At 43.6% G+C, this 13,807-nt stretch overlaps 1 long non-coding RNA gene across 1 annotated transcript in view; it reads left to right on the top strand.

Moving 5' to 3' along the window:
* Positions 1–13,272: 13,272 nt before the first annotated feature.
* Positions 13,273–13,807, top strand: part of LOC135966203 (uncharacterized) — a 108,808-nt gene continuing 108,273 nt past the window's right edge. Inside the window, exon 1 of the long non-coding RNA XR_010579354.1 lies at positions 13,273–13,323. This is a non-coding gene — a long non-coding RNA (uncharacterized lncRNA). The remainder of the gene's footprint in view (positions 13,324–13,807) is intronic.

Here is a 13,807-nt window from a genome sequence, read left to right as displayed (position 1 = left end):
TTGTATGACCACGGGCTAAGAATGGCTTTATCTTTTCAAAAGGTGGAACACAAATCCCCAACATGTCTGTCTTTTGAGTTACATCTCTCCCAATCTGGATCAGTTGCTTTCTACACAGGCTGTTTCTGATCCTGTGATTCTCCTTCACCATGACTTTGCATCTCTCCTGTTTCCTCTATCCCTTCCCCTCCCCTCCCCTCACCCACTCCCCTTCCCCTCCCTCTTTTGCTCCCTCCCTTCCTCCCTTCTTTCTTTCTTTCCAGGGGAATTGGCAGGGGAGCAGGAAGTCAAATCTCATGTCATCATGTGACTATTGGGACTCCCTCTTCTCATGTTTCTTCTCCTTTGTAGTAGGGGCAGTGCCAGCAGCAGGAGCTACAGAGCCGGGGCAGCAGAGACAACCACAGCCCTGTGGGAGCGCACACTGGCAACTTGCCAATACCCTGGGCAATGGCGCCTTTAATGTCTTTTCCATTCAGTTCACTGATGATCTTGCTGCACTGGTTGTCATTGGCCTTGTTGCCTATATTGTACAGGATCTTCTTGATGTCCTTGGTGCTGGGCAAGGGGTTGCCCCTGAGGGCTGCCAGTAGGTAGGAAGGACGACCTTCTGTGTCCCAGAGGAAAAGAAAGCCACACCTTCCTCTTTTAGTTTGTTCATTTTCTTATTCCTGTGTTGCTGCTGAGAAATCCACAGCAATTCCGACTCCCCTACCACCCTTTTGTGCCACCTCCCTACCCCTTCTGGAAGCCTGAGAATCTTCTGTTTGTCCCAGATATTTTACATTTCACAATTATACACTTTGGTGCAGGACAATTTTAATCTATTATGATGGACACTTTCAATTTGCTCCTTCTATTCTGAGTGTGCTTCTTGAACTATTTCTTTTTTTTTTTTTTTTTGGAGACAGAGTCTTGCCTTGTTGCCCAGGCTGGAGTGCAGTGGCACAATCTCAGCTCACTGCAACCTCCACCTCCTGGGTTCAAGCAATTCTTCTGCCTCAGCCTCCCAAGTAGCTGGGACTACAGGTGTGCACCAACACACCCAGCTAATTTTTTGTATTTTAGTAGAGGTGGGTTTTCACTGTGTTGCCCAGGCTGGTCTTGAACTCCTGAGCTCAGGCAATCCGCCCGCCTCGGCCTCCCAAAGTGCTAGGATTTCAGGCATGAGCCACCATGCCCAGCCTGAACTATTTCATTGTTGATTTCTTCCCCTCTGTTTCACTCTTCCTGGAAATTCTATTATTTGGCTGCTGAACTTCATAGATTTCATTAATTTTCTTACCTTTTTTTCTCTCATTTCCTATCTCCTTGTCTTTTTGCCATGCTTTCTGTGTAATTTCCTCAATTTATTTCAATTCTTCATTAAAATGTTCATTTCTTATGTCTTCAACTTCTAAAATTTCTTCTTTGTTCTGTGAATGTTCCTCTTTTTACAAAATAACACCTGGTTGTTGTTTTAAGAATGCAGTATCTTTTCTTATCTTATCTTTCTCAAGACTGAGAAATGGAAAACTACAGAAACCACAACTTGAAAAACAGCACAGAAACCACAATTTGCAAAACAGATAAACTACTTCAGCAACAGCTCAGCTTGGACCCAGGTGTTCAGGAAACATAAAACCACAGACTTTTTCACAGACAGCCTTGCCTAGCCTATCAACACAGTCAGTGACTCAACTTTGCAACTTCTGACCAATTCTTTCCTGCCCTAACTCTACCCTTCCTTCCTGCCCCTCCCCCTACTCTTGTTATCCCCGCCCTAAAAGCATCCTTTGGCTAACTCCTCCCCCATGAAACTTCATAAAACTCAAATGCTAAAGCTACTCCGCGTCCATTTGACTGACTTCATTTGCTCACTGTTTCCCTTGCCTGGCACATTTCTAATGAGCTAAGCTTGCTCTTTATTGTTATTCATTTGTTGTGTTTTAACCATAACAGATTTCTTTGCTGCTCTTTTATGAGAAGCTTTTTTTTTTTTTTTCGAGACAGAGTCTCACTCTGACGGGGTTTCACCATGTTGGCCAGGCTGATCTCAAACTCCTGACCTCAAGTGATCTGCCCGCCTCCGCCTCCCAAAGTGCTAGGATTACCGGTGTAAGCCACCAGGCCTGGTCTTTTATTTATTTATTTTTTTGAGAGGGAGTCTCGCTCTGTCGCCCAGGCTGGAGTGCAGTGGCGCCATCTCGGCTCACTGCAACCTCCACCTCCGAGGTTCAAGCGATTCTCCTGCCTCAGCCTCCTGAGTAGCTGGGACTAAAGGCATGCACAACCACACCCAGCTAATTTTTGTATTTTTAGTAGAGACGGGGTTTCACCATGTTAGACAGGATGGTCTCAATCTCTTGACCTCGTGATCCGCCTGCCTCGGCCTCCGAACATGGTGGAATTAGAGGAGTGAGCCACCACGCCCAGCCCACACCTGGTCTTTTATGAGAAGCTTTCACTGAACATGAATTAGTTTTCTTTCATCCACATAGTATTCTGTTTCTCCAAGGTGCCTTATCTGCTGTGTGCTCTTTGTCTTGCATGATACAGGCTTACTTTAGAGTTCTGGTAATTTTTGGTTTCTTTCGACGAAGAGTGAAGGACTAAAGCTCATTGGAAGTTTGGAGTATATGGAGAGCTCTTGCATTTCTGAGTTTATTTTAGGGCCATTTATTTGTTGGGTAATCTTAAATATCAGTTTGTCTTCTTTCCTCTTGGGCTGCTTAGATTTCTCAGAAAAAAGTGTGACAATCCCCTGCCTAGAGGGTAAAGATTTGGCTGACATGGTTTGAGCACTAAGTGATTGATGAAGGCTGTGGGGCAGGAGGCGGGGGCGTAGCAATCAGCGAGCATATGATTGTGTAAACCTCCATTTTTGTTTGTTACCAAAGCCCTCACCTGTACTTGATGTTTCCCAGTCCACAGACTCCAACTGCTGCTGAAACTAGAGAGAAACAGTCATCCAACAGCACGAGAGCGGGTAGAAGACCTGTATCTGTTCGTGATTCTACGATATAATCATTTCTGTTTTCAATTTTTCTCTACTGTTGCCACATAATTCAGCTTTCTCAGTTCTTTTGAGTTAGTCTGCAATCATCTCTTTGCTTTTTAGCTTTCAAAGGTTTATCATCGGCCAGGTGTGGTGGCTCATGCCTGTAATCCCAGAATTCGGGAGGCTGAGGTGGGCAGATCACCTGAGGTCAGGAGTTTGAGACCAGCCTGGACAACATGGTGAAACCCCATCTCTACAAAAAATACAATAATTAGCCGGGCGTGGTGGCATGCGCCTGTAGTCCCAGTTAGTTGGGAGGATAAGGCAGGAGAATGGCTTGAACTCAGGAGGTAGAGGTTGCAGTGAGCCAAGATTGTGCCAGTGCAATCTAGCCTGGCGACAGAGTGAGACTCCATCTCAAAAAAAAAAAAAAAAAAAGAAAGAAATGTGAGGACTGGAGATTTGGGAGGGTCCAGGGGCAGAATTATATGGTTTGGCCGTGTCCCCACCCAAATCTCATCTTGAATTTTAATTCCCATAGTCCCCACATGTTGTGTAAGGGACTCGGTGGGATATAATTGAATCATGGTGGCAGTTTCCCCCATGCTATTGTTGTGATAGTAAGTTCTCATGAGATCTGATAGTTTTATAAGGAGCTTGCCGCTTCACTTGACTCTCATTCTTCTTCCTGTTGCCCTGTGAAGAAGAACGTGTTTGCTTCCCTTTCCACCATGATCATCAGTTTCCTAAGGCCTCCTCAGCCATGCTAAACTGTGAGTCAATTAAACTTCTTTCCTTTATAAATTACCCAGTCTTGCCATTCGCAGTGGCTCACGCCTGTAATCCCATCACTTTGGGAGACCAAGGTAGGTGGATCACGAGGTCAGGAGATCCATACCATCCTGGCTAATATGGTGAAACCCCGTCTCTACTAAAAAAAATACAAAAATTAGCCGGCCATGATGGCGGGTGCCTGTAGTGCCAGCTACTCGGGAGACTGAGGCAGGAGAATGGCGTGAACCCAGGAGGCGGAACTTGCAGTGAGCAGAGACTGTGCACCACCGCACTCCAGCCTGGGCGACAGAGCGAGACTCCGTCTCAAAAAGTAGTAATAATAAATAACAAATAAATAAATAAATAAATAATAAATAACCCAGTCTTGGATGTGTTCTTATAGTAGTATGAGAAATGACTAATACAAGCTCCTATTTCAATAAGTCATAAAAAGCAGTAAAAAGGCCAGGGCCAGGCATGGTGGCTCATGCTGTAATCCCAGCACTTTGGGAGGCTGAGGTAGGCAGATCACCTGAGGTCAGGAGTTCAAGACCAGCCTGAGCAACATGGCGAAATGCCATCTCTACTGAAAATACAAAAAATTAACCAAGTGTGGTGGCAGGCATCTGTAGTCCCAGCTACCTGGGAGGCTGAGGCAGGAGAATTGCTTGAACCCAGGAGGCAGAGGTTGCAGTGAGCTGAGATCACGCCACTGAACTCCAGCCTGGGTGACAGAGCAAGATTCTGTCTCAAAACAAAACAAAACAAAACAAAAAATGGGTCAGGCACAATGGCTCACGCCAGTAATCCCGACACTTTGTGAGGCTGAGGTGGGAGACTCACTTGAGCCCCAGAATTTGAGACCAGCCTGGGCAACATAGTGAGACTCCATCTCTAGTTATATAATCAAAAAAGAAAAAGAAAAAGAAAAAAAGGCAATATTCCTTTAACAGTGTGAGTGTCTCAATGACAAGAAATCAGGTATTTCTATTCCCCTAGAGTTGTTTCTTTTCTTTTTTTTTCTCTCCCTCTGTTGCCCAGGCTGGAGTGCAGTGGCTCAATCTCTGGTCACTGCAACCTCTGCCTCGCGGGTTCAAGCAATTCTCCTGTCTCAGCCTCCTGAGTAGCTGGGATTACAAGTGTGCGCCATCATGCCTGGCTAATTTTTTTTTTGTATTTTTAGTAGAGACAGGGTTTCAGCATGTTGGTCAGGCTGGTCTTGAACTCCTGACCTTGTGATCTGCCCGCCTCGGCCTTCCAAAGTGCTGGGATTACAGGTGTAAGCCTCTGCGCCCGGCCTATAGTTGTTTCTTACTCATCTGAAGAAGGCACTTGACATGTCCTGAAGTGGACAGTTAATTTAGATATTCCGCTGGGCAACTGTTACCTTCCTAAAATCAGATGAAGTGGTGATTAAGTTCAAATTTGTTCTCCCAAATAAGCCCGAAACACACTGAATATAAGTTCTCCATTTTTGCCAGATAATATAACCAAAGAAGAAAAGATAATGTTGGTGTCCACGCTGAATTGGTTGATTTATTCTTTACTAACTATGGAATGAGTATAGAATTATAGGTAAATTTACCTTTCATATAGCTTCAGGTATTAATACTCACTCTTCTTGTTTCTTACGTTTTTGTTTTTTCCCAAAATCTTAGATGATTCCTCAGGTGAATTTGTGTAGTTCTCCTCCACTAGTATGTTTCTGGCACAGTTGTTGATATGTTGAACGGGATCTGGTCCTAACAAAATCTCTTTGTACTAGCCTGACATGATTACCGTGACATTCCTTACATTTAAGATCTCCATCAGATGATGATATCTACCAGATGCTGTCTCCCCATTATCACAGCCCTGCAAGAAGGTCTGCTTATCTTTGCAATATATCTGTAGGCATAGGTGTTGGGGGTGACATGAGCTATTTTCTTGTTTCATATTATTTGGCAAGAACTATTCTCACCTGTTTCGGACAAACTACTGGAGCCAAGTGTATCTCAAAAGTACTTATTTGGCCTGTAATAGGAATGTCATCTTAAATAAGTTCCTATCCCAATAAGCCATAAAAAGCAATCAGAGGCAGGCCGGGTGCGGTGGCTCACGCCTGTAATCCCAGCACTTTGGGAGGCCAAGGTGAGTGGATTGCCTGAGGTCAGGAGTTTGAGACCAGCCTGACCGACATGGTGAACCTTCGTCTCTACTAAAAATACAAAAATTAGCTGGGTATGGTGGAAGGCGCCTGTAATCCCAGCTACTTGGGAGGCTGAGGTAGGAGAATTGGTTGAACCCAGAAGGCGGAGGTTGCAGTGAGCCGAGACAGGGTCTTGGCACTCCATCCAGCCTGGACGACAAGAACGAAACTACATTAAAAAAAAAAAAAAAAAAAGTGATTGGAGGTAATTATTTTATTTCTCTTCAACTTTCACTGATATCAAAATGCAATACTTTAACCAGATTTTCTGGCTGACAGGCTAAATGAGATCATCTTCACATTCAACATCTTTCTCTTCAGTTTCCTTCTTTTTTTAAAAAAAGTGTTTTTTTGTAGGTTGTGGGGAGGGGTGTTTGGCTATGTTGCCCAGGCTGGTCTTGAATTCCAGCCTCAAGTGGTCCTCTTGCCTTGGCCTCCCAAAGTGCTAGGATTACAGGAGTGAACCACTGCCTGGCCCAGTTTTCTTCTTTACATCTGGGCTTGGTTCTGTCATTTAAGATTTTCAAATTAGAGCATCTCTTCTTCTTTACACCCAGGCTGGAGTGCAGTGGTGCTATCTCGGCTCACTGCAACCTCTGCCTCCCAGGTTCAAGCAATTCTCCTGACTCAGCCTCCCGAGTAGCTGGGACCACAGGCGCCTGCCACCACGCCCTTCTAATTTTTTGTATTTTTAGTAGAGATAGGGTTTCACTGTGTTATCCAGGATGGTCTAGATCTCCTGACCTTGTGATCCGCCCGCCTCGGCCTCCCAAAGTGCTGGGATTACAGGCATGAGCCACTGTGCCCAGTCGCGCATCTCTTTTTTTCTCCACCCACAGGTAAAGAATATTTCCACCAATATTCCGAATTGTATTTTCTCAAGGCAATTTGATAAATCTGCACATTCTTGTCCTTTAAGCCAAGGGGCTTACCTATTAATAAGTAGGTGGAGCTGTACCTGTATATTAATTCAGTAGCATCACCTACGAGCAAAGTGTCCATTTGGGGTAATCAATATCATTGCTAATTCTATTACAAAATGTTTTGGCATAGTCATCAATGACATGTAATTCCTCAGAATAAGTGGCTGTCATTGCTTCAGTCTCTTCATTCTGCCTCTGGTAGCTCCCTGTGCTCCCTTCAGCCATGTGCCCCAGAGCAGCCCTGGGGCTGGTGCTGAGGTCCAGAAGCTCAGGGTGGAATTTTTATTTTCCAAATATTTTTTATCTGTGGTTGGTTGAATCCCCGGATGTGGAACCCACAAATACAGAGGGCCAACTGCATGTATGTGTGCGTGTGTGTGTGTGCGTGTGTGTGTGTGTTTGTGTACATGTTGAATGTTGGTGTTAGTTTATACCTTATGTTCATTTTTGAAAACTATCTTTTTTTGAGACAGGGTCTTGCTGTGTTGCCCAGGTTGGAGTGCAGTGGTACTGATTGAGATACTCACTGCAATCTCAAATTCACGGGCTCAAGTGCTCCTCCTGCCTGCCTCAGCCTCCCAAGTAGCTGAGAATACAAGTGCTTGCCACCACACCCAGCTAACTTTAAAATTTTTTGTAGCAGTTGGGTCTCACGATATTGCCCAAGCTGGTCTTGAACTCCTGGCCTCAAGAGATCCTCCCACCTCAGGCTCCCAAAGTGCTGAGATTGCAAGCATGAGCCACCACACCCAGTCTGAAATTTGGTATTTTCATTGTATTAGTCCATTCTTGCACTGTTATAAAGAAATACCTGAAACTGGGTAATTTCTTTTTTTTTTTTTTTGAGACGGAGTTTTGCTCTCATTGACCAGGCTGGAGTGCAATGGCATGATCTTGGCTCACTGCAGTCTCTGCCTCTAGGGTTCAAACAATTCTCCCACATTAGCATCCCAAGTAGCTGGGATTACAGGCATGTGCCACTATGCCCGGTTAATTTTGTATTTTTAGTAGAGACAGGGTTTTTCCATGTTGGTCAGGCTGGCCTCGAACTCCTGACCTCAGGTGATGCACCCACCTCAGCCTCCCAAAGTTCTGGGATTACAGGCGTGCACCACTGGAAACTGGGTAATTTATAAATAAAAGAGTAATTGGCTCACGTTTCCACAGGCTGTACAGGAAGCATGCTGGGGAGGCCTCAGGAAACTTTCAATCATGGTGAAAGGCAAAAGAGAAGCAGGCACGTCTTACAGGGCCAGAGCACGAGGAATAGAGAGAGCAGGGAGGTGCTACACACTTTTAAACAACCAGATCTCCTGATAATTCACTCACTATCACGAGAACAGCACCAAAGGGGAAATCCGCACCCAGGATCCAATCATTTCCCACCAGACCCTGCCTCCAACATTGGGGATTACAATTTGTCATGAGATTTAGGCAGGGACACAGACCCAATCATATCATTCATTATGACTCAATTTAAGTATTTCTTAAAATTAAAAAACATTTTTTTTTTCTTGCAGTGGCAAATATTTCTTAATTTTTCTCATGACATCTGCTTGGTCCCAGGAGTTACTTAACGGTGCACTTTTAAGTTTCCAAGTAAATTTTAAGTAATCTTTTTTTTTTTTTGAGACAGAGCTTTGCTCTTGTTGCCCAGGCTGGAGTGCAGTGGCGCGATCTCCCCTCACTGCAACCTCCACCTTCTGATTTCAAGAGATTCTCCGGCCTCAGTCTGCCGAGTAGCTGGGATTACAGATGCCTACCACCACACTCGGCTAATTTTCGTATTTTTAGTAGAGACAGAGTTTTACCATGTTGGCCAGGCTGGTCTCGTACTCCTGACCTTGTGATCCACCCGCCTCAGCCTCCCAAAGTACTGGGATTACAGGCACGAGTCACCACGCCCGGCCAATTTTAAGTAATCTTTAACTTTAAAATTTTAATTGCCAGAAGGTAGAGACTGTGGCCAATAGAATATTCTGATTAGTAGATATTTTTTTCCCTCCATTCTAACTCTAATGCCCTTTCCTCGAGCTAAAGCTTTTCTTCTTAACTCTGTCTTCCTCTAGAGTAAGGAAGACATTTTTGGGAGGTTGTTATTTTCCTCTGACCCCTGGCCACTAGTCCAACTAGTGCAACACATACCTGATACTTAGAGTAAGTGGAGCATAGGATTAAACTGCAACTCATGCCACACATGTCATTTTTAGCCCTCTCCACGGTGCATTGCACGTAGGACTAGTAGATAGCATTTCTTGAAGGCTCACCATGTACTGGACATTGTACTAAAAATATTGTATACAGTATCTCATTTAATCATCACAACACCTTTGTTTTCTTCCATTTGTGCACGAGGAAATGGAGGGAATGAGAAACTGAGTAATTTTCCCCAAGACACACAGCTTAAGGTGATAATACCAAGAGAAGTGCCCAGTGTTTCTGACCACAGAGCCTACGCTATGTGAGCACTCACATGAGATGTGCTGAACAAATCTTATTTTGTCATTTGCTGAAATAAGATTTGTTCAGCAAATGAACACATTCAGGGAATCTGTTCAGTAGTTCTCGGCCAAAATGGAATTTGTTGCCACTGGGTTATGCATCCACATAATCCTCTGTTATCACTTTATATACTACACTTAACACTTGCTGAAAATCCTCAGGAATTTGGAATTATCTTCCTTTCGGACTATTTTCAAGCTGTCTCTGAAACAAGAATGTGAGAAAATACAAGGCTGGTAAATTATTAAAGTTGCTACCTATCTCTTAATGTCAGCGGTTTTCGTGTTACATGTCTTTCTGAGAAACAAATAGACACACCTAACCACATCCTTGTTCTTAAGGCTTCCTGTTAATGCTGTTAAAGCTCAGGAAATTGTGATCTTTCTAAATTACTTAAGATAATTTGCAATCTTCCTCAAAAATCACTTTTGTTGCTTCATCTTGTTGCATAACTCTGCTTTATCCTCATGATAGATCCCATTTTCCACAATTAATTACATATATATTTTAAATTTGTATTGTATATTTATGCTCATATAAAAATAAAATAAAATAAATTGAATACATATGGAGTACACTTTATTTATTTATTTATTCATTATTTACTTATTGTGAGAGGGAGTCTTGCTCTGTCACCCAGGCTGGAGTTCAATGTCACAATCTCGGCTCACTGCAACCTCCACCTCCTGGGTTCAAGCGATTTTCCCACTTCAGCCTCCTAAGCAGATGGGATTACAGGTGCACACCACCACGCCTGGCTAATTTTTGTATTTTTAGTAGAGACAGGTTTTCGTCATGTTGGCCAGGCTGGTCTTGAACTCCTGACCTCAGGTGATCCACCTGCCTCAGCCTCCCAAAGTGCTAGGATTACAGGCGTGAGCCATTGCGCCCGGATTTATTCAAGTTTTATGTGGTTTTTCTCTTTTGGAGTTTTCTTCTTGAATTCAATGACAACAAGGAATGTTTGAAATTATCTTTTTTTTTTTTTTTTTTTTGAGATGGAGTCTCGCTCTGTTGCCCAGGCTGGGGTGCAGTGGCCAGATCTTAGCTCACTGCAAGCTCTGCCTCCTGGGTTTACGCCATTCTCCTCCCTCAGCCTCCCGAGTAGCTGGGACTACAGGCGCCTGCCACCTCGCCCGGCTAATTTTTTTTTTGTATTTTTTAGTAGAGACGGGGTTTCACCATGTTAGCCAGGATGGTCTCGATCTCCTGACCTCGTGATCTGCCCGTCTCGGCCTCCCAGAGTGCTGGGATTACAGGTTTGAGCCACCACGCCCGGCCTGAAATTATCTTTTGATTTTAAATATCTACTGCTTCTACTTTAAAATGAAAGAAACATAATATGTACAAGTTAAAACAATAGAGCTGTTGAAACAATTTACTTTTTTATTGAGACAAAATATATATGACATAAAATATATCATTTTATCCTTTTTTTTTTTTTTTTTGAGATAGAGTCTTGCTCTGTCACCCACACTGGAGTGCAGTGGCATGATCTTAGCTCATTGTAAGCTCTGCTTCCCGGGTTTACACCATTCTTCTGCCTCAGCCTCTCAAATAGCTGGGACTACAGGTGCCCACCACCACACCTGGCTACTTTTTTTGTATTTTTAATAGAGACGGGGTTTCACCGTGTTAGCCAGGATGGTCTCGATCTCCTGACCCCGTGATCCACCCGCCTTGGCCTCCCAAAGTGCTGGGATTACAAGTGTGAGCCACCGCGCCCGGCCTTTTTTAACCATTTTTAAGTGTAACATTCAGTGGCATTATGTACACTCACTGTTGCACAACCGTCGCCACTGAACTCCCCCCAGATTGCAGAATTACTTTGGGAACACTATTTTGGTGATCTGAGGATTTTCAGAGGCTTTCAGTTGAATGTTCTTAATATAATAGCCCTCCCTCACTCCATCAATCAAAGAACAGTTGCTAAATATACCTTTTCCCACCATTCATTCTGAGACTAGAGTAATAACCACTGAATGGCTCCATCATGCCATTGGACACACTGGGAAACAGACTCTGGTCAAGGTTCCATCTATCACCTGGGTTCTGTAAACTTCTACTCTGAGTGGTGGACTATCCTGGATTTGTTGTTGTTGTTGTTGTTGTTGTTGTTGTGTTTGTTTCATTTAATCTTACTTTATTTTCTCCTTACTTTATTTTCTCATCTTACTTTATGTCTCCATGGATTAGCATCAGTTCAGAGCCAAAATCAATTAATACCCCCCAAAATACTTACCTTTCTCCAGTTTATAGTCACACTGGAAAATGGCCCTGCTTGTCTGTGGGGAATGTTTTACTGAAGATCCACAAAACACACCTGTGGTCACATTGCAGTGTCCTTTGGGGTTCCAAGTCTGTGAACTAGCTTAGTTCAAGAAACTGGCTAAGAGTGTGTGAATTCCCACTACAGTGACTTAAACTAGGTTTCTCCCCACTAGACCTAGAATCATTGCCTGGATATGTTAAGAAGTACTTTGGGCTGCCCTTGTATTTAATTCCTACAGTCATGACTGATTACACGATGTTACATATCCCAAGAGGTCATACCCTCTGAGCATACACACTTCATCCCTGTGGGTTACTCTGATAATTGTACTCACCTTGCGTTATGCAATTTGTGTTCCCCCAAAATCTGTAAGTTGAAACCCTAACCCCCAATAGATGGTATTAGGAAGTGGGGCCTTTGGGAAATAATTGGGTACAGATGAGCTCATGAGGGTGGAGCTCCTGCTATAGGATTTGTGTCCTTAGAGAAGAGAAAGAGAGAAGATCTCACTCTCTTTGCCATGTGAGGAAATAGCCATCTGTGAAACAGGAGGCAAGCCTTTACCACAAACCAGCCATGCTGGCACCCTAATCTCAGGACTTCCAGTCTCCAGAACTTGAACAATAAATGTTCATTGTTTAAGTACCCATCTATGGTATTCTGACTGACTAAACCCAAACTGACTAAGACACCTTGTCACTGCAAGCTAAGGATTGCCACTGGCCTCTACCACTCCTGGATCCTTTATGCCAGTTGAGATCAGGAAATTCAATTCCATGGCAACATCTTTTGCCACCATCTCCTACTGGCAAAGAACAGCTGCAACAGAGTTTTGTAAGAATGCTCAAGTTTCCTTACTATTGCATCCATAATGCCTGGGTATAGGGGACGTCCTCCAGTCTCTTCCAGGGATGAGTGTGTTTCAGAGTGACAGGGCAGGCTATTCATAACAGATTCATGCATCATTCTTGTTTCCCCGGGCCTTTAGACTCCTTCCTCTACTTACATACAGTGTTCATAACAGCATTATTCATAATAGTCAAAAAGTGGAAACAACCCAACCTGTGTTCATTGGCACCATCCTGAGGTTTAGTGTTCATCTGCCCTTTATTTCAGATGAAGAGGTTTTCCTTGCACATCCATTTATTCACCCTGTTACCGAAATGCCAGGGGTTCTGTCTAGGTCCTGCTGCTTGATCACTGAGACAATGGGTATTGCCAGGGAAGAAGGCTTTAGTTGGGTGCTGCAGCTGAGGCGATGGAAGATCAGTTCTAGATAAGTCCCAAATCTATCTCCCTGACTGATTAGGGTTTGTATAACAGAAAAGAAATGTAACCATTTTTGGGAAAACAATAATTAGGGAGGGGTAAAGGGGAGGAGCTGGTCAACAAGAAGCAGGTGGTTGCTTAGGCAATCATGATGGGTGAGGTGTCTGGCTCCTCATTGTCCAGATGCAGTGATCTGGTAAGTTTCAGTTCCTTGATAATATCTGGGAGGCCTGATGATTGGCTTCATGAGGAAGGAACTCAGAGTAAGACAAATGTAACTTTCTCAAGTTTTAAGACTGGGAGGGTCAGTTTTCTTTCAGTTTCTTACTTTTATTCAAAAGAAACCACAAATATCAGTTCTCTCAGACGATTGGGCCACTTTTAACCCAAGGCATCTGAGTTCCTCCTCTTCAAGGTAAGGTGAATTTAAATGTCTGCAAAGGTGATATGTGGATTGTCCTCGGATTATGTGTTTGTTTACAGGGTGTGTGAAAATTTTCCCCTGTCATTCCCCCTTCATGATGAAAGATCTTTTTCTCCTTTCTTCTTCCTTCAAGTCTCTGTTTCCTTTCACTTTCCCCTGCAATCAAGCTGCCTGTTCTTCTGTCTTCTCCCTATTCGCAGCTGTAATTATATCTAGTCTTTGTGAATTAAGGAACTGGTTTAAGAAACTGGTTTGTAAGCATGCATTTTAATCCTTTCAAGTCACAGTCAAGTTAGCAATTCTTGAACTTTTTTTCTGCAACATTGTGGCCTAGGGAAAGGGGGGAAAGGAGCTTTTGGGGGATTATTAAGAGAACACAGCACAAAGGTATACATCAAATATAAGCAAATGTATACTTCACGACCTAACCATGCCACGTCATAACAGAAACACTTTTTTCCAGGACTCTTGTTGG

This window comes from Macaca fascicularis, chromosome 11 (assembly GCF_037993035.2).
Source record: "Macaca fascicularis isolate 582-1 chromosome 11, T2T-MFA8v1.1".
Lineage (NCBI taxonomy): Eukaryota > Metazoa > Chordata > Mammalia > Primates > Cercopithecidae > Macaca > Macaca fascicularis.
This window is presented reverse-complemented; position numbering and strand designations above follow the sequence as displayed.